Raw genomic sequence first — 20,962 nt, 5'->3', positions numbered from 1 at the left:
GTTTGGGTTTTTTTTTTTTTTTTGGTTAATAATATCCAAACCCATTTCAGTGAAGCCTTGATGGGGGTTGGGGAGGTGGTTAATCTAAGCCTTTTTCCAACAGCAGTTATTTTCAGGGATTCAGAGGACAATTTCATTTTCATATGCCGGTATTATTTCAAATATAATGCAGCACTATGCAGGCTTGCGGGAAATGTTGAAATGAAAGCTCTAGTCTGTTCACTGGACAGTTTGCTTTTTCTTTTGTTTAGTGTGGGACAGAGTTTCTCAGCGTCATCACTATTGATATTTGAGGCCAGATAGTTCTTTGTTGTGGGAGGCCGTGGTTTACATTGTGGAATATTTAGCAGCGTTCCCTGTCTGTCCCCTACTCCCCAGCCGAGACCATCAAAGACGTCTCTAGGCGCTGCTAGATGTCCCCTGAGGGACAGAGGTCACTGCACGTGGAGAGTCACTGGTGTGGACTGATGCAAAGGACCCACTGGGTGGGAGATGCCAGGCCTTGTTTCTAGTTTTATTTCTGCCACAAATAACCTGAGTGACTTTGGGCCACTTAATCCTTCAAAGACAGAATGGGGGACTTTGTCTGGAAAAGCTCAAAGGTCATTTCCAGCCTTAAAATTCCATTCTTAAAAAAAAAAAAAACCTGGAGATTATCAGGAGCTTGACAGTGCAGAGTGTATGCTCTCAGATGCTCAGACGCAGTGGGAGCCCTTTCAGTCTTTCACAGAGTAGGGGTATTGGTAGGTGTTCTTTTCTTATTTTAAAGAACACATTCTGTGTTCAAATACAGTTAGGAACTTTTCTATTGAGAAAAGTTAAACAAACACCCCACTTTTTTTTCTGAAGAACTTCTTAAGCCTTTAATGTGCTGATGTGCACTGGAAATCTCTAACAGGTCGTTTTGCAATAATCCCCAAACTTTCTGAGAAACAGGAGAAAAGAGGACTAAGATCTATCGGATAGTTTATATTTTGGTGTTTTTTATATTCTTCCCACTTTCAACTCTTCATTCATTCATTCAACACACATTTATGAAATATGCGGTGTGCGTCAGGCACTAGGGTTACAGCAGTAGCATTGGGTGGGCAGCATAGCACTGTGGTTGTAGCATAGCAATGTAGCTTGTAGAATTCACATCCTGCCTCTGACATTTTGTTGGTAGGTTATTATGCCTCTCTGACCCTCAGTGAATGTTAGCCTTCTTTGGAGAGGGCAGAGATTATGCAGAAGTAAGGAACTGAGAATCAAGAGGGGTACATCAGGATGGACTAACCACAGAAGCCTGGCGTGCCCCTCAAAGGGCTGGGCTTTGTCCTGTTAATAGCAAGAAGGGACTTAAAGGTGTGGTTAGCAGTAGATTTTTCATTTTGACTCACTCTACCCACTGTATGTATTTGAGGGACAAAGACTGAAATTCAGCCAGGAGATTAGCTGGATTTGAACAGAGACAGTTGAAATAGTGTTGGAAAAGAGGAGATGGATTCAGGAAATATTTAAGAAATAAAATTGGCAAGAGTTGTAAAAGTTTGGAGAGAAGAAAAAGTGCAGTGTGGGTGACTTGGAGAATTTATTCATTAATTCTGCAGGAATTTACTGAGCTCCTACTCTATGTTGATATATTAATTAGCCCTTAGTAATTTGTGAGGTTTCATGGTAGAGACAGGGAGTTTAACAAGTAACTGCAGTAACAGGTGCTAAGTGCTATAATATGGTAGCCAAGTGGTATGATGGGGAGAACCATCCTGGTCAAGGAGGCCAAGGAAGGCTTTCTGGTGAGATCCAACTTATTCCTACAGCAGAATAGTTAATCATGAAGGATTAACCGTGCAAAAGGTTATGGGGATGGAGTTGGGATGGGGGATATTCCAAGAAGGAATAGCGTATGTGAAAGTCCAAAGCATAATGTTATTCTTTTTTAAGGAGTGTAACGCAACCTCCTGTAATTTCCCAATCAGTTTGATAATGAACTTTATATTCATGGAACTAAGGCATAAAATAACCTAAAGAAAAAGGCTTGGCCTATTTCCTGTATGTGTGTTTTTAAAAATACATGATGGAAAAGCTTAGCAATCCCTTTGGAAACTGCCTTAACACTGATGCTGTCAAGACCCCTGCTGAAGGAATAAACAAAACCTGATTGACCTGATGGCCAAACCCATTCCATACATAATTGAAATTTAGAGGCTGTGCTGCAAAAGCAGCTCTCCTTTCATCTGAATACACAGTCTGGTGATTTGTAAAACCTTCTTAATGGGTACAGCAAGTTATTCTGCCTGGGTGGGAGCCTTTTTACTCACTTAAGCAGCTGTTTAAACTTTCATAAGCAAAGTAATTATTAAATCTTTCATGAACATATTGGTTGGAACATTTGTTCGCATCTTAACCTTGAGTTGGAAAGTTTTGAGGGCCGGGGTTAAAGAGTTTTAAACTGGGAAATTTCATTCTTTTTTTCTTTCTTATTATAAACTTTTTATGGCTTAGAACCAGCCAACCTAAATCATGGTAGGAAAAAATGCATGTGTGGCAAGCGTAAGACATTTCATTGTTTATTTTTCAAATTTCTGAAATGTGCTCATAGCTGTGCATGCCTCCGGGCTCATAAAGACAGCAAATGGAAATAGCTCAAGCCAGACAGGCTGTTTTAGATAGATAGCCACCCAGGTAGACAAGGTAAGCCTGGAAGAGCTCTTTTTCCTGGACTCAGTAAGTCATCCTGGAGTGCAAAATGGGACTCGAAAGCAAGAAGGTGCCATCTGTCATGGGTCTGAATGCCTTTCCCTTGTTAATAATGGAGCCATTTCATAATAATCATATGATGAATAATAATACACATTAATGGACTACTGAAAATGTGACGGGCAGTATTCTAGATGCTTCTCATGTATTATCTCCTTGATCTTCATTATGACCTCGTCAAATAATCAGTGCTGTTATCCCCAAGTTACATATGAAGAAACTGAGGAGGCTTAGGGAGTTCACAGAGTTCAGAAGCTTCTGAGTGGCAGACATGAGTTTAACCCAAGTCTGTCCCAAGTCTGTTCCCAGAACCTGTGCTCTGAGCAATTCATGGTCCTATACTTCATAATACCTTTCTGTTCTAGTTTGTGCAATATAGCTGTTTAAAAAGTTTCCTCCGTTTAACCTGAAATGAAAAGAAAATCAGGAGAACTGTCAGTATCATAGTGAACAACAGCAAATGTTTATGGATTACCTTCTATGTACAAAACTCTGTGTTACAAGCTTGGAGATCGTCTGAGGCCGAGAGGAGAGGAGAGGTGATAAAGGGGCTCATGTGTGGTGACCGATAAGTAAACAAGGCAGTAAATTCTGGAAGCCAGACTATGCTCACACAGGGCTTGCAGCACTGACTGCATCCTGCCTGGTTCAGTAATCCCACAGTACCTCACAGTTTGCAGGGGACTCTCACCTGCATTTTTCCACTTCATCCTCCGACAGGACTGGTGGTTACAACTCCCACTTTAAAGATCAGGAAGCTGAGATTCAGAGTAACTAACTTGACTAAAGTCAGACACATGTCTACTTAAGTGGGAGATGAGATTCCTCTATAACTTAATTTAAAGTTTGATTCCTCTGTAACTTAACTATAGTCAGTGCCCAGATCTTTAGTTTTATACAGGGTAAAATAAATGCCTTAAGAATGTCCTCAAAAGCAACCTAAAAATGAAAGTGTTTAAATAAATAATTAGAATGCAGTAAGAGCAGTCTTGGTGGCTTTAAAATATGCCCACACATTCTTTGATCTCCTTTTAAAAGATGGAGCTGGACTCTCTTCCCCTACATGTAGGCTAAACTCAGTGTCTTACTTTGTTTTAAACTGGAGGATAACTGCTTTCCAGTGTTGTGTTGGTTTCTGCTGTACGCCGATGTGAACCAGTCATCATGATATATATGTCCCGTCCCTCTTAAGCCTCCTTCCCCTCTCCCATCCCACCCCTCTAAGCTGTCAAAGAGCGCCAGGCCAGGCTCCCTGTTTTGCATGGCAACCTCCCACTCATTATCTGTTTGAGAGCCAGGCCGGGCTCCCTGTTTTGCATGGCGACCTCCCACTCGCTATCTGTTCTATGCATGGCAGTGCATATATGTCAGTGCTACTTTCCTCATTCATCCTGCCCTCTGCTTCTCCCACTGGCTCCACAGTCTGTTCTCTGCATCTGCTTCCTCACTCCTTCCCCACAGATAGTTTCTTCAGTACTGCTTTTCTAGATTCCACATATATGATATTTGCTTTTCTTTTTCTGATTTCACTCTATGTTACAGGCTCTAGGCTCATGCACCTCACTACCACTGACTCAAATACATTCCTTTTATGGCTCAGTAATATTCCTTTGTATATATGTACCACATCTTCTTTACCCGTTCATCTGTTGATGGACATCTAGGTTGCTTCCATGTCCTAGCTATTGTAAATAGTGCTGCAGTGAGCATTAGTGTACAGGTATCTTTTAGAACTGTGGTTTTCTCAGGGTATATGGACCTAATAGAAACAGAAGAGATTAAGAAGATGTGGCAAGAATACACAGAAGAAGTATACAAAAAAGTCTTTATGCCAGATAACCAGGATGGTATGGTCACTCACCAGAGCCAGATATCCTGGAGTATTAAGTGAAGTAGGCCTTAGGAAGCATCACTATGAACAAAGCTTGTGGAGATGAAGGAATTCCAGCTGAGTTATTTAAAATCCTAAAAGATCATACTGTTAAAGAACTGCACTCAATATGTCAGCAAATTTGGAAAACTCAGCAATGGCCACAGGACTGAAAAAGGTTAGTTTTCATTCCAGTCCCAAAGAAGGACAGTGCCAAGAATGTTCAAACTACCATATGATTATACTCGTTTCAAATGCTAGCAAGTTTACACTAAAAGTCCTTCAAGCTAGACTTCAGCAGTACATGTACTGAGAACATCCAGATGTTCAAGATGGGTTTCAAAGAGGCAACTAGAAGTCAAGTTGCCAACAGTCACCAGATCATGGAGCTAGCAAGGGAATACCAGAAAAACATCTGCTTATGCTTCATTGACTATGCTAAAGCCTTTAATCGTGTGGATCATAAAAATCTGTGGAAAATTCTTAAAGAGATTGGAGCGCCAGACTGTGTTACCTGCCTCCTGAGAAACCTATATGTGGGTCAAGAAGCAGCAGTTAGAACTGGACATGGAACAATGGACTTGTTCAAAATTGGGAGAGTAGTATGACAAGGCTGTATAATGTCACCCTGTTTATTTAACTTCTATGCAGAGTACATCATGCAAAATGCCAGGCTGGATGAATCACAGGCTGGAATCAAGTTTTCCGGGATAAATATCAACAACATCAGATATGCAGGTGATACCACACTAATGGCAGAAAGTGAAGAGGAACTGAGAGCCTCTTGATGAAGGTGCAAGAGAAGAATGAAAAAGCTGGCTTGAAATTTAATATTCAGAAAACTAAGATCCTGGCATCCAGTCTCATCGCTTCATGGCAAATAGAAGGGGAAAACATGAAAGCAGTAACAGATTTTGTTTTCTTGGGCTCCAAAATCACTGCGAACAGTGACTGCAGCCATGAAATCCAAAGAATCCTGCTCCTCAGAAAGAAAGCTATGACATATCGGGACAGCATATTAAAAAGCAGAGACATCACTTTGCCAGCCGAGGTCCATAGAATCAGAATTATGGTTTTTCCAGTAGTCATGTTTGGATGTGAGAATTGGATCATAAAGAAGGCTGAGCACCAAAGAATTGATGCTTCTGAACTGTGGTGCTAGAGAAGACTCTTGAGAGTTCCTTGGACTGCAAGGAGATCAAACCAGTCAATCCTAAAGGAAATCAACCCTGAATACTGATTGGAAAAACCGATGCTGAAGCTGAAGCTCCAGTTCTTGAGCCACCTGATGTAAAGAGCCAACTCATTGGAAAAGACCCTGATGCTGGAAAAGATTGAAGGCAACAAGAAATGGGCATGACAGGATGAGATGGTTAGATAGCATCACTGACTCGGTGGACATGAATTTGAATGAGCTCCGGGTGAAAGTGGAAGACAGAGAAACCTGGCGTGCTGCAGTTCATGGGGTTGCAAAGAGTCAGACACCACTTAGAGACTGGAAAACAACAATGGTCGTTTTATTCCTAGAATCTCCATGCTGTCTCCCTAATGGTTGTATCAATGTACATTCCTACCAACAACGCAAGAACTTTCCCTCTTCTCCACATCCTCTTCAGCATTTATTGTTTGTAGATTTTTTGATGATGGTCATTCCGACTGGTGTGAGGTGATACTTCATTGTAGTTTTCATTTGCATGTCTCCAATAATGAGCAATGTTGAACATCTTTTCATGTGTTTATTCTTTGCAGAAATGTCTGGTTTTTTGTTTTTTGTTTTTTTTTTGATTGGGCTATTTGTTTTTCTGATATTGAGCTGTATGAGCTGCATATATTTTTTTGGAGATTAATCCTTTGTCAGTTGCTTCTTTTGCAGTGATATTCTCCATTCTGAGGACCGTCTTTTCATCTTGTTTACTGTTGTTTCTGTTGCTGTGCAAAAGCTTTTAAGTTTAATTCAGTCCACTTTGTTTATTTTTGTTTTTAGTTCCATTACTCTAGGAGGTGGGTCAAAGAAGATCTTGCTGTGATTTATAAAATGTCAGAGTGTACTACTTATGTTTTCCTTCAAGAGCTTTATAGTTTCTGGCCTTACATTTATGTCTTCAATCCATTTAGAGTTTATGTTTGTATATGTTGTTAGGAAGTGTTCTAATTTCATTATTTTACATGTAGCTGTACAGTTTTCCCAGCACCACTTACTGAAGAGGTTATCTTTTCTCCGTTGTGTATTCTTGCCTCCTTTGTCAAAGATAAGTTGTCCATAGGTGCTTGGATTTATCTCTGGGTTTTCTATCTTGTTCTTTTGGTCTATATTTCTGTTTTTGTGCCAGTACCACACTGTCTTGATGACTTCAGTTTTGTAGTATAGTCTGAGGTCAAGAAGGTTGATTCCTCCAGCTCTATTTTTCTTTCTCAAGATTGTCTTGGCTTTTGGGGATCTTTTGTGTTTCCATACAAATTATGAAATTTTTTTTCTAGTTCTATGGGAAAATGCCATTGGTAGTTTAATAGGGATTGCATTGAACCTGTAGATTGTTTTTGGTAGTAGAGTCATTTTCAAAATATTGATTCTTCCAATCGAAGAGCACGGTATATCTCTCCCTCTGTTTATGTGATCTTTGATTTATTTCATCAGTGTCTTGTAGTTTTCTGCATACAGGTCTTTTGTCTCTTTAGGTAGGTTTATTCCTTGGTATTTTATTCTTTTTGTTTCTATAGTGAGTGGGATTTTTTTTTCCCTTAATTTCTCTCTCTGGTTTTTCATTGTTAGTGTATAAGAATGCAAGAAATTTATGTATATTGATTTTATATCCTTCGACTTTACTACCTTTATTGAATAGCTCTACTAATTTTCTGGTAACATCTTTAGGGTTTTCTATGCAACAGACTGGGTCCAAATAGGAAAAGGAGTACGTCAAGGCTGTATATTGTCACCCTGTTTATTTAACTTATATGCAGAGTACGTCATGAGAAACGCTGGACTGGAAGAAACACAAGCTGGAATCAAGATTGCCGGGAGAAATATCAATAACCTCAGATATGCAGATGACACCACCCTTATGGCAGAAAGTGAAGAGGAACTCAAAATCCTCTTGATGAAAGTGAAAGTGGAGAGTGAAAAAGTTGGCTTAAAGCTCAACATTCAGAAAACGAAGATCATGGCATCTGGTCCCACTACTTCATGGGAAATAGATGGGGAAACAGTGGAAACAGTGTCAGACTTTATTTTTCTGGGCTCCAAAATCACTACAGATGGTGACTGCAGACATGAAATTAAAAGACGCTTACTCCTTGGAAGGAAAGTTATGACCAACCTAGATAGTATATTCAAAAGCAGAGACATTACTTTGCCAACAAAGCTTCGTCTAGTCAAGGCTATGGTTTTTCCTGTGGTCATGTATGGATGTGAGAGTTGGACTGTGAAGAAGGCTGAGCGCCGAAGAATTGATGCTTTTGAACTGTGGTGTTGGAGAAGACTCTTGAGAGTCCCTTGGACTGCAAGGAGATCCAACCAGTCCATTCTGAAGGAGCCCTGGGATTTCTTTGGAAGGAATGATGCTAAAGCTGAAACTTCAGTACTATGGCCACCTCATGCGAAGAGTTGATTCATTGGAAAAGACCCTGATGCTGGGAGGGATTGGGGGCAGGAGGAGAAGGGGACGACAGAGGATGAGATGGCTGGATGGCATCACTGACTTGATGGATGTGAATCTCAGTGAACTCTGGGAGTTGGTGATGGACAGGGAGGCCTGGCGTGCTGCGATTCATGGGGTCGCAAAGAGTCAGACACGACTGAGCGACTGATCTGATCTGATCTGATGCATAGTATCATATCGTCTGCAAACAGTGAGGATTTTACTTCTTCTTTTCCAATCTGGATTCCTTTTATTTGTTTTTCTTCTCTGATTGCTGTAGCTAAAACTTCCAAAACTATGTTGAATAATAGTGTTAAGGGTGGGCACCCTTGTCTTGTTCCTTATCTTAGAGGAAACACTTTGAGTTTTTCACCTTTGAGAATAATGTTTTCTGTACGTTTTTTGTATATGGCCTTTATTATGGTGAGATAGGTTCCTTCTATATTGATTTTTCCGGAGAGTTTTCATCATAAATGGGTGTTGAATTTTGTCAAAAGCTTTCTCTGCATCTATTGAGATAGATTTTATCTTTCGGTTTGTTAATATGGTATATCTATTGACTGATATGTATATATTGAAGAATCTTTGCATTCTTGGGATAAACCCTACTTGAATGGTATATGATCCTTTTAATGTGTGTTTGGATTCTCTTTGCTAGAATTTTGTTGAGGATTTTTGTGTCTATGTTCATCATTGATATTGGCCTGTAATTTTCTTTTTTTGTGCTATCTTTGTTTTTCGTATTAGGAATGAACTTGTAATGAATAGAGTGTTGCAGAAATGATTGGTGTGATGTCTTCGATTAGGACATAGAAAGCAATGTGGCTTTCTCCTTGTTATTTCTCATGTCACTCACTCTAGGAGAAGCCAGCTGCCATGTTGTAAGGATACTCAAGCAGCCCTGGGGATAGATCCACTTAGTGAAGAAGTGTAGCTTTCTGTACCAGCCAACACAAATTACCTAGCAAGTAGATCCAGCAGCTCTAGTCAAGCCATCAGATGACCACAACCCTGGCCAACATCTTGATCACAATGTTATAAGAGACTCTGAGCCAGAACCACCCACTAAGTCACTTCCAAATTTTTGACCCACAAAAATTGTATGATATAATAAATATCAATTGCTTTAAGCCCTTAGGTTTTGGAGTAAGTTAATATAGCAATCAAAGAATATAAGAAACACAGAGAACAGTAACTCAGTCTGAGCTATCAGCAAAACTGACTACTGAAAGCTGAGAGTGATGAGTAGGAATTTAATAGGTGGAGCAAGAATGTATTGGGAGGCATTCTGTGCAAAGAGAAAATGTGTGTAAAAAAGTTTAAACACGGCAAGGCACATTTTAGAAATTGCAAGTGAAGAACAAAACAAAACTCACAACTCAAAAATCATAGCATTTGGAGTATAAGAATCTCACTAATAACTTATTATAGTGTATGATAATTCAGTAACTAATGTTCCTGAAAGTGACTTGAGTCTACAAGAAAGTATCATATGAAATATTTAAGAAGATAGGAAAGTAATTAAAACATTGAAGTATTTACTTCAAAAAATTAAAAAGTACTGTATAAATCCTAAGTGAAGGGGATAGTTTAGGCTATCCAAAATAGCCACCTCCCTATGTTGTAGCTTCACTAGGGTCTGGGTCTGTGTTTTGAAAACTTTAGGCTTAAATGTAGGGCCAAGAAATAGCTAATGAAGAACACCTGGATTTTCCCCAGGATTTCACTCTACCAGTTCTGCTACAACAATCAGGTAGAAATTAACATTTTATAACCAATTACGTGTTTTGCTTGGCATCATGCTAACGAACTGAAATTTTATAAAAGGGAATAGCTCAAATTGACTTGTTATTCTATGCTTATCTTATTCATTGACTATTTATTGAGTGCTAGTCACGTGTTACCCACTCTGACAGGCTCATAAAGCAAACCTTTATGTTTGTGTTGCAGAAATCTCTTTGAATCCCAGGTCCAGCTCCACTGTTTTCTAGAGTTAATAGCAGCTCCTGGTAGAAAGACTCCGTTTATAGTTTAAGTTGGACTTTAATATAAAATTAATACCTACTTATTTGAAAAATAGAGAAAAATGAGAAGAATTTCACTCAGAAGCACATTAACTCAGAAAATTGCTCTCAACATCTTGCTGCTTTTCATTCCCTGTATTTCCTTCTCTGAACATCTTTATAGTTATATTTTATAAATGTTATCAGATCAAATTTTTGTTTGACATCAGGCAAAATATCCCTTGAAATAGAAATGTTAGTATCCCAGTTATTCAAACAAATGGTACTTTATAATTAACCTGTTATTAAATGTTTTGGTTATACATGAATCTTTCAGTGAGAATGATGTTATAGCTAAATAAGGATTCAGCTAGGGAATACTGAAGTTGTCTTTTGAACTGTTCATGGGCTTTGCTAAAATGCAGTAATTTTAAATAATAACCAATGGGAATCTTAGCAACGGGTTAACAGGATTTCTGTCTCTGCCATAAGAACTGCCTTTGGAAAGTTCTAAGATGACTACACAGCCATGTGCCGAAAGTGCCATCATAGTTATACCATTAGTTAAATTAAACGCGGATGATTGGAGGAAGAATGCTATTATTCTGTGCACATTCTTGACTCTTAATTTAAGGTTAAAGTAACTTAATTTAATGTCATGTGAATTTTTAGCAGCAATTATGGCCAGTTAATGCATGTTCTTCCTTAGTCATGCTTCATCTCTTAGCAAAATTACAATATTTCATTCCAGAGTTATTCTGACCAGATTTGTAAGTAGCAATCTCTCCCATTTTCCCTCAGTGTTTATATCAGAAGACTTTTGAGTTTATACTATAAACCACCATTTGTGTATTTTCATAATAAGCCTCCAAGAAGTGGGATTGGATTTGAGAGCACAAGACACAATGCAAAACAGGGTCCTGGGCCCAGTCTTTCTTTTTTTATCCTTCAGGGGATATTGGGTAGACAATAGTAATGCCATCTTAACGTGTTTGTTCTGGTCTTTCTCATCTCCATCTGTCTGGTATACCACCACCCAACCAATATACCTTTATGCTTATTCCTTAAGTATGCCTCTGTGTATCATCAATTTTAAAAAGTCAATGAGTCCCTACTTCCTGTAAGATAATAGCCAACACTTCTTAAACCTTTCATGTAAAGCTTAGTATCTACAAGCTGTTATACTGGTCATACCTTTTCTCTCAGGTGATCTGTGTTCTGGAAGTCCAGAAGATTCTCTGTTCCACGTGTTCTGTGTCACTTCCAAGTCTCTGCCTTCCCCATACCAACCTCCTTTTCTGTATCCACCTGCTGAAATCTTACCTGCTTATTCTAATTCAATATTTAATTGAGTGATTGAATAACATTAATTTATTTAATAAATATTTACAGAACACCAGTTGCATGCCAAACACTGTTCAAGGACCAGCTCAAGTGCCAAAATGCCTTTCTAATTAGGATGTGCTATGTGCTGTGCTCAGTTGCTTCAGTCATGTCTGACTCTTTGCAACCCCATGGACTGCAGCCCAACAGGCTGCTCTGTCCATGGAATTCTTCAGGCAAGAGTATTGGAATGGGTTGCCGTGCCCTTCTCCAGGGAATCTTCCCAGCCCAGAAATCAAATCCATGTCTCTGGAGTCTCCTGCATTGCAGACAGTTTCTTTACCCACTGAGCCACTTGGGAAGCCCTTCTAATTAGGATCAGTTCAGTTCAGTTCAGTTGCTCAGTTGTGTCTGACTCTTGAGACCCCATAGACTGCAGCACGCCAGGCCTCCCTGTCCAACAGCAACTCCCAGAGTTTACTCAAACTCGTGTCCATTGAGTCGGTGATGCCATCCAACCATCTCATGCTCTGTCTCCCCTTCTGCTCCTGCCTTTAATCTTTCCCAGCACCAGGGTCTTTTCAAATGAGTCAGTTCTTCACATCAGGTGGCCAAAGTATGGGCATTTCAGCTTCAGCATCAGTCCTTCCAATGAATATTCAGGACTGATTTCCTTTAGGATGGACTGGTTGGATCTCCTTGCAGTCCAAGGGACTCTCAAGAGTCTTCTCCAACATCACAGTTCGAAAGAATCAATTCTTCAGTGCTCAGCTTTCTTTATAGTCCTCTCACATCCATACTTGACTACTGGAAAAACCATAGCCTTGACTAGACAGACCTGTATCAGCAAAGGAATGTCTCTGCCTTTTAATACGCTGTCTGCTGCTGCTGCTGCTGCTAAGTCGCTTCAGTCATGTCCAACTCTGTGCGACCCCATAGACAGCAGCCCACCAAGCTCCTCTGTCCCTGGGATTCTCCAGGCAAGAATACTGGAGTGGGTTGCCATTTCTTTCTCCAAATATGCTGTCTAGATTGGTCATAACTTTTCTTCCAATTAACAAGCATCTTTTAATTTCATGATTGTAGTCACCATCTGCAGTGATTTTGGAGCCCCCAAAATAAAGTCTGTCACTGTTTCCATTGTTTCCCCATCTATTTGCCATGAAGTGATAGGACCAGATGCCATGATCTTAGTTTTCTGAATGTTGAGTTGTAAGCCGACTTTTTCACTTTCCTCTTTCACTTTCATCAAGAAGCTCTTTAGTTTTTCTTTGCTTTCTGCCATAAGTGTGGTGTCATCTGCATATCTGAGGTTATTAATATTTCTCCCGGCAATCTTGATTCCAGCTTGTGCTTCATCCAGCCTGGCATTTTGCATGATGTACTCTGCATAGAAGTTAAATAAGCATGGTGACAATATACAGCCTTGATGTACTCCTTTCCCTATTTTGAACCAGTCTGTTGTTCCGTGTCCAGTTCTAACTGTTGCTTCTTGACCTGCAAACAGATTTCTCAGGAGGCAGAGCAGGTGGACTGGTATTCCCATCTCTTGAAGAATTTTCCACAGTTTGTGGTGATTCACACAGTCAAAGACTTTGGCATAGTCAATAAAGCAGAGGTAGATATTTTTCTAGAACTTTTTCTTTTTCAATGATCTAGCAGAAGTTGGCAATTTGATCTCTGGTTCCTCTGGCTTTTCTAAATCCAGCTTGAACATCTGGAAGCTCACGGTTCACATACTGTTGAAGCCTGGCTTGGAGAATTTTGAGCATTACTTTGCTAGCTAATTAGGATAGTTACTCTCAGAAAAGCCCAAGGAAGCCTTTCCAGTGAGGATAGTTATTCTCAGCCATAAACAGCGTTTCTCTCTTCTGAACTTTTATTGGTTTTTTTATGCTTCTTTTTTGTCACAAATCTGTATCTCATTCCTATGTATACAGTAGACTCTCAAAAATTCTTTTTGAATTAAAAAAAAATGAATGGGTAGATGAATTAATGAACAAAGAAAAGTTTTGACTTCTTTAGTAGGAGAAGCTAACGACTAAAATAAAATGATTAAACTAGGATAGAAATTTAAGATTGTGAGGGGTTTCAAGTCTATGAAACACTCCTATGTGGTTTCCATGTTGGATCATTTCAACAGAGAAAGGAATGCCTGGAATCCTTATCTTCTGGTTTCTAGATCAATCGTTTCTTTCCAGCATGTTACCACATTCTGCACTATATTTTAGAAGTCAAAAGCAGCCTTATAGTTTGTCATTGGTTTTCATTATAAGACATAGTGTTTTAGGAACATCACTAAATAGGAAGGGGGCTTCCCTGATAGCCCAGTTGATTAAGAATCCACCTGCAATGCAGGAAACCCCAGTTGGATTCCTGGGTCAGGAAGATCCATTGGAGAAGGGATAGGCTACCCACTCCAGTATTCTTGGGCTTCCCTCATGACTCAGCTGGTAAAGAATCTGCCTGCAATGCCAGAGACCTGGGTTCGATCCCTGGATTGGGAAGATCCCCTGAAGAAGGGAAAGGTTACCCACTCCAGGATTCTGGCCTGGAGAATTCCATGGACTGTATAGTCATGGGGGTTGTAAAGAGTCAGACATGACTGAGCCACTTTCACTTTCACTAAATAGGAAAATTCTACTTTCAGTGGGCTGATAACCTATTTTAACTTTAAAAAAGGCAATATGTTAACCTGAGTCCTAAGAAAAACATAGAAGATTAAATAATTTGGAAAAACCATTTATTTTGAGCAATGAGTAAGAACTAGGTGGCTTGGTTAGTTCCTAATAGAAGTGAGACATCAAGAGAGGCATCATAACGATCAGCTGGTGTTCACCGTGCATCAGGCTTCTCATTACCTGTCCAGGTTTCCATTTCTCCCCTAAAGAGGTCTATGAATCAGGTACTTTTCTCCTCTGATCTTTTTTCTAGTCTTTCTCCTCTCCATTTGTCCGTTATACCACCACTCAACCAATTTTCCTCAAGTATGCCTTTAGGCTTTAAAGAGATTAGGCAACTTGTCCATGCCCACTAGATTAGTAACTATTATGGGGAGGCAGATTAAACCTTAGCTCTATGCATGATGGATGAGACTGTGGGCCTGATTTTTTTTTTTTCTTTTCAGGAAGCTATTGAAATCACAGAAAGGCGAAATCTTGAACAGCTGAACTGTTCCTAGTAGTTGGTGGTTTCATTTTACTCTGCACACCACACCAAAACAGAGTAGGCGAGACTCTCCTTAAGATGATCATTCTGTCATAATCTACAGTTACTCTGAATTCTGTTTTCTTATATTTCAGTTAAAGAAAAAAAAAATAAGCAGTGGGCTTCCAATTAAGGAACTAGAACTTGAGAAAGGTGTGTCTGCCCAGGATCCCTCCCTTTGGGAATGTTCCCTCTCCCAAAATTTGTGCTTCCAGTAGACCACCAGCTTCTACTATAATACAAAGAACTGCAAACCTGAGCAGAGACACAGAGGGATCGAGGAGGCTGGGGCTGAATCATCCGTGACTTGCCCTACACAGTTCAGGATCTCTGGGCCTGAGGTTTTCCTTCTGCAAAATGGGGTTCATATGCCTCACTGAGTTGTTTGAATATTCAGTGAGATACTGTCCATGAAAGCTTTGGCCCAGAGTTGTTATTCAATGAATGCTGTTTACCGGACTTTGAGTTTAGTAGTCTTAGGCATAATTCTTTTTCCCTCAAAGGAAGAAAAGCAAAAGTAGATTCTTTCTCCTGAGGAGACAGCATACACAGAATTATTAATGGTGCTTGAGAAGAACATCCAACCATTCCCATGATGAGTTAGCAAATGATGCTGAGGGTGATTGTGAACTGTGGGTTGACACACTGCTGCTTTGTTAGAGTACTGCTGTTAAAACTCACAGTGCTCTGCTGTCACAAAATCAGTGGTCTCTTGGGAGGTGGAGGTTTGGTGGGGGACATGGAGGGAGTAAGAAGGATGATAGTCTGTAAAGAAGTAGCCATCTAGGGATCCAGTTGCCAAGCCTCACCATTTTAATGAATGAGGAGGCTCCAGCATATTAATCAACGTTCAGCTATGGGTGGTAAGAACTTCAAAAGCGAAACAGTGCAGATTGGATTTGATAATAAGAATATAGAGAATTATAAATGAGATGTCCAGGAGGCATCTGTGTTAAGGAAACCTAGGATCAAGACTTTGTTATTTCAGCTGATGAAAGGTTCTGGGCAATTTTAGGGTCCTGCTTGCTGGTGGAACACTGATGTGAAATGTTGGGGGAGTTTTGATCAAATGTGTACCTTTGATCTTTAGTATAGGGGCCCGGAGAGAGTATTAGAAGCCATAGGTGCAGCTACATGGCTATTTAAAGTGACCTTTTGTTATATTATTTAAGTTTGAACGGTTGCCAATTTTCCAGCCATTGTACAAAAAGTAGGTCACTTGGAATTTTGAGCATATTTCCAATAGATATGAGGCTGAAATGATTGTTTAATTCGTATTCTAGCATTTAGATGTACCAGAACAAGGTTCTAGGGTAACAGAAAGTGTGAGCGAACAGGATGATGGAGAAGGAGAATTTCCTCTCTCATCTAGAAACTTTGGGCCAATTCTTGGCCAAAATAAAGATGAAAAATTAAAAAAAAAAGTCATCTTTGATAGACCCTCTTTTTTGTCCTCTTCTTCCAGTTCCTGTTAACTTTTCTCCCACATAGTGTCCCCTTGTTGCAAGACAACCCAATGAAATAGGTATTATCCCAATGATGTAACTAAGAAATATGAGACTCAGAAGAGTTTATGTAACTTGCTGATGTCCATATAATAATGGGAAAAGTCAGTTTCATAATCAAGTTTATCTGGCTCTGAAACTCACTAACTCTAACATTTTTGGCTTGGAATGTTTGAGCTGATAGACCACCATTAACAAAATAAAGGATTATAGAAGAAATATGAGATGGAGCATGGTATGGACAAAGGAAAGGTGAGCCTGGTTTTAGATATGTAGATTCTGAGCTGCCCTAGGATAGCTATGTCCTGCTGTCTGGTCCCAAGAGAAGTCTTGGTTTGTTGCCCAGTGGTGGCGATGGGTATACTTGGAGTGATTCATTTGCTGCAGAAGAGCACAGGATAAATAGGTGGATATATTGACAGAGACAGCTAGGTAGATATATAGGTAGATGAACAGATGTTTATTGGTGAGGTGAGTGTTTGGAAGTTGGGAAGTGTTTGCAGTCACTAGTCAGTATTCCTATTGCTTAGCAACTTTATTTCCTCATGGAGCTATGACAAATGGAACTTTCATATTTATTTTTTGTGCCTAAGGGCTGATAGTGCTGCCTATGAATGATGCATAAGTGACAGTTTTGTATTATGAACATTGCTCTGACTCTTGGAATCAGAGAATTTCAAGGCTGGAAAGAAACTTGATATTGTCTCTTGGGTTTGCTCCATATGCAGACTTTGTTTTATATCTGCGTGAAATCCTTACTGACACATCCCAGTTCTTTAGATAGCTCTCCCTACACCTCACTGTTGAGGTGAAATCTTCCCACCCATGAGCAGATATTCACCAGTTGTTTCTAGTTTTATCCACAGAAGACAGATCCCAGTATCTCTTCCACATGCGAGCTCATCACATATCTGGAAGCAGCCTCCCTGCCTCTCCTGATTTTCTCTTTGCTGGGCTGAGTTTCTCCTCCAGCTCTTCAGTGGTTCTTTGGGGGACATGTTCCTTCAGGGAAGATGTTGGCCCAGGATCTGGGCATGCACTGCACAGATGGCCTCCAGTATCACCCCATTCAGGGATTGTTTCATGGGCAGAGAGCCATTCATCCAGTGTCACCCCCCTGTCCTGGAGTGGTTTATATCCAATGACTGATTCATACAAAGATATGAAAGCCCAGTTATTTCAGTCCAATATGTGACAATTCTGGCAAGCCAGTTTAGTCTTGGGGCTTCCAGTGGGGTCAGGTGAGGCCATTGTTGGGCTGCATTACGACTTGACTTCTCCACCCATTCCTTCCTGTATCCTTCCTCTCTTGTCCTCAGGTGTGCCTCCCAGGGATGTAAACAGTCTGCAGGCCAAAGTGTGCTGCAGTATGCCTTCTGGGACACCCCATCTGTGATGGGTGGTTTCATGAACCATGGTTCTCATGGTTCTCACTTTGTTTACAGACCTAGATACTTTGGTAGGGCTTCCAGAATGGATGAGTACCTAGGATAGTCTCCTATATGACCATTATGCTTTTGACTCTGAAGAATATTTTAAATTAAGTTTCATTGCTATGAATCCAATGTATAGAGCTGATATAGTAGAAAAAATTTTTTCAGCCGAGGTACCCCGCTCAAACGTAGGGCTGGAGACAGGGCTGACTTGTGAGTAGTTAGAAATTATCTCAAGGAATAGAAGTGGAAGACTGAAAACAGCAAAGAAGGGAAAGCCTGTCCAGTGGTCATCAATGAGCTACTCACCACCATGGACACCGGGGGTACTCGCTCTCTGTGACCCTCGGAGATGCAGGGCAGAGTTTTCTGCCAGAAGATGAAAGGAGAGCATTTCTCCACCCACTCCTGATCCCCATCGGTGAAGACTTTCCCTGTAATGTGTGCACTCCCTTACTGGTCCAGGCTTGTGCACGCCCGGGGACTGCTGGGAGAGGGCCTGTGACTTTCCCAGGAGGCACGCGCTGAAGGCCCTGGGAAGAAAGTGAGAGATGCCCAGTGCAGCTGAGGCAAAATTCTCCAGTTATGCCTGCACGGAACTGGCCACTGCAGCAATCATGGGTCTGAAAAGTTAGGCCAAGATGTGAGACAAGGCTCAGGAGGGGACCGATCTACGGTGGTAGTCACAAACATGGTGTGGTCCCGGAGTTTTCTTTGTGTGTGGGTTTTATGAAGGACCGAGTGCACTGGACTGGGTTTACTACTAACAAGTTCATAGAACAGTTGTCAAGCCTTTTTTTCTCTGATCATAAGAGGTAGAGAGACTTTCTAATGAATTGGAAGTAGTGAAGTGGTTGCTGATTCATGAGTAGAATACTGAACTTGGCTAGATGTGTCGATAGCAAACTATCACAAATAGAAGTTACAGAAACCCCTGTTTAAAGGCCCATATATTTGGCATGCGTGTTTACCAATAGCAGACGTGCATTGCTAAGTATTTTGACAGTGGTTTTCTAAGAGTTCCTTTGATGTCCTTGATTTAACTGCCCTGTGTCCACTACATTTTGAATGTCGCAGAGTTTTGACTCCGATGATGTTAAGCCAGGTAGCGGTTTATTATTAAATCGGGGTGAGGAGTGAGGGTTTGGGGAGGTGGCTCCGTGTGACCTGAGGCCCTGTTTCAGCATCACTTCCTGTGGAGGAGCTGCCGTTCCTTATGAGTGACTCAGCTCTGAACGGGTTAGTCACAGTGATGGCCGTCATTTCGTCACTGCAGTTCTTCATCAGCAGCTTCCTAATGAGCTCATCTTTGGGGTGTCAAGTGGCAGAGCTATGGGCTTTTTTCAGGAGATTTGGGAGATGTAGTCAGACAGCCAATTAGCATTTTTATTTACTCTGGGAGAGCTGTGAGTCCCAAGACCTGCATAAGATTGTCCTGGTAATACTGGCACTGTCTGAAAAAGCATGTCAAAAATTTCATACTTGTCATCCCAGGAACCTGGCAGTAACAGGACTGAGCAGGCCAGGACTGAGAGCCTGGTGACAAAGGAGAGGCTGATGAGAGCTACACATCCACAACATGAGGTATCCAGGAGCAGGGAAGATCAGCAGAGGTGAAGAGACACAGCCTGCGTTAAGTTCACGAAGCTCATCTCAGAACCGAGAAGCTAGTCAGGACTCTGAGTGGAAAGAGAGAGACGGGACCCCAAGCCAGAGCACCTAGGAAATCACATGTCAGATTGTGGAACAGATGTCCAGTGTGGTGAATATTTTTTCTGTGTCCCTTATTACATACATGTCAGGTGCTGTTCGTTCATTTCGTGCGTGTACGTGATTTCATTCCTGAAATAAGTCTATGAGGTAGGTGTGTGTATTATGGTATAAGGAAAGGATGATCATTCAAACCTATTTAGCAGATGAGACAACTGAGGCACCAAGTGGTCCGAAAGCTTCTCCAGGGTCACATAGCTCTTAAGTAGCTGAGCCTGGCTTCAGACCCAGGTTTCCCCCCAAATTTAGTCTCTTCTGAGTATTGCTCATTGCTTACATAGCTGCTTCTGAGGCAGAGCGTCTTGTATATTACAACTTTCCTTGATGAAAAGCCAAGAGGGAGTATGTGGGAGGGGAGGAGATGGGCATACCAGACATGCATTCTCTATGCCTTTTCAGACCCATCTGGCCCAACCACATCATGCACTCACAGCCCAGGGAATCATCCAGCCATCCCCTCTGGGAGAACTGGGTTCTTGCCCTTGCTTGTCTCTGTGCTGCTGGCCAGCTAGTCTCAGAGTTTCTGGCTCTTTCTTGCTGCCACTTCAGAACCTGGATGAGATACCAAACCACAGGCCCTGGTATGCAGCTCTAAGAGCATCAGAAGAACCTAGGGGTTATGATCCAGACATTCAGGAGGGTTAGCTCCCTGTGGGGTGAGACTTGACCAGAGGAATGCAAGGATCGGGGGCAAGTGGCCTGGTATATCCATCACCTGCTGTCCCATCAATGAGGCATAGGTTTTTCCTGCTAGAACATCCAGAGAAGTCCCTTGTGTCAAGTGGATTCACCTGCCCGAGGACTTGGGTCTCTCTGTGGCTTATCTTGAGGCAACAGTCTGACTTTACTTGGCATTGCTTGGCATCCTTCCTGGTCCCCCTTTCCTTCTTTATAACTCTTGCTCTTCTGGATTTACTGCCTTCCCAGCCCCCTGCCCGCCCACTCCAGCCCCACCCCACCCCCCACCCCCACCGTAGTTATTAAGGCCAATCTAAGAAAGTAGGCCTGGGCTAAAAAGTGGAAACAGAGAAGTGGGCAACGTCTCAGCAATACTTCACTGTTCAGTGGCAAAGAGGACATTGATTCTTTGCAAAACACATTTAGAATAAAGTGCAAGTTGATATTACAACTAGGAAGTGTCAGTACTTAGCAAGTTAATTTCACCAAATGTGAACAAGTACAAAGGAGGAGGGACGCTTAGGAGTGAAGAACATCTCGGGTATGCTCTCTCTGATTAGGCTAATTGGAGATCACACTTGTTTTTCCGCCTCTTATACCTGTCTCCTGCTCCTCTTCATGTTGCCAACAGTAGAAACAGCCACCATTTTCTAAACTCTTGTGTGTATGTGCTGTGTCATGTCTGACTCTTTGTGGCTCCATGCACTGTAGCCTGCCAGGCTCCTCTGTCCATGGAATTTTCCAGGCAAGAATAGTGGAGTGGATTGCCATTTCCTTCTCCAGGGGATCTTTCTGACCC

At 41.2% G+C, this 20,962-nt stretch overlaps 1 protein-coding gene across 5 annotated transcripts in view; it reads left to right on the top strand.

The window, feature by feature from the left end:
* Positions 1 to 20,962, top strand: part of CPQ (carboxypeptidase Q) — a 585,754-nt gene that overhangs the window by 300,869 nt on the left and 263,923 nt on the right. The window lies entirely within an intron of this gene.

The sequence above is a fragment of the Bos javanicus genome, chromosome 14 (genome assembly GCF_032452875.1).
Source record: "Bos javanicus breed banteng chromosome 14, ARS-OSU_banteng_1.0, whole genome shotgun sequence".
Lineage (NCBI taxonomy): Eukaryota > Metazoa > Chordata > Mammalia > Artiodactyla > Bovidae > Bos > Bos javanicus.
Note: the sequence above shows the minus strand (reverse complement) of the source record. Positions and strands in the feature narration are given on the sequence as shown.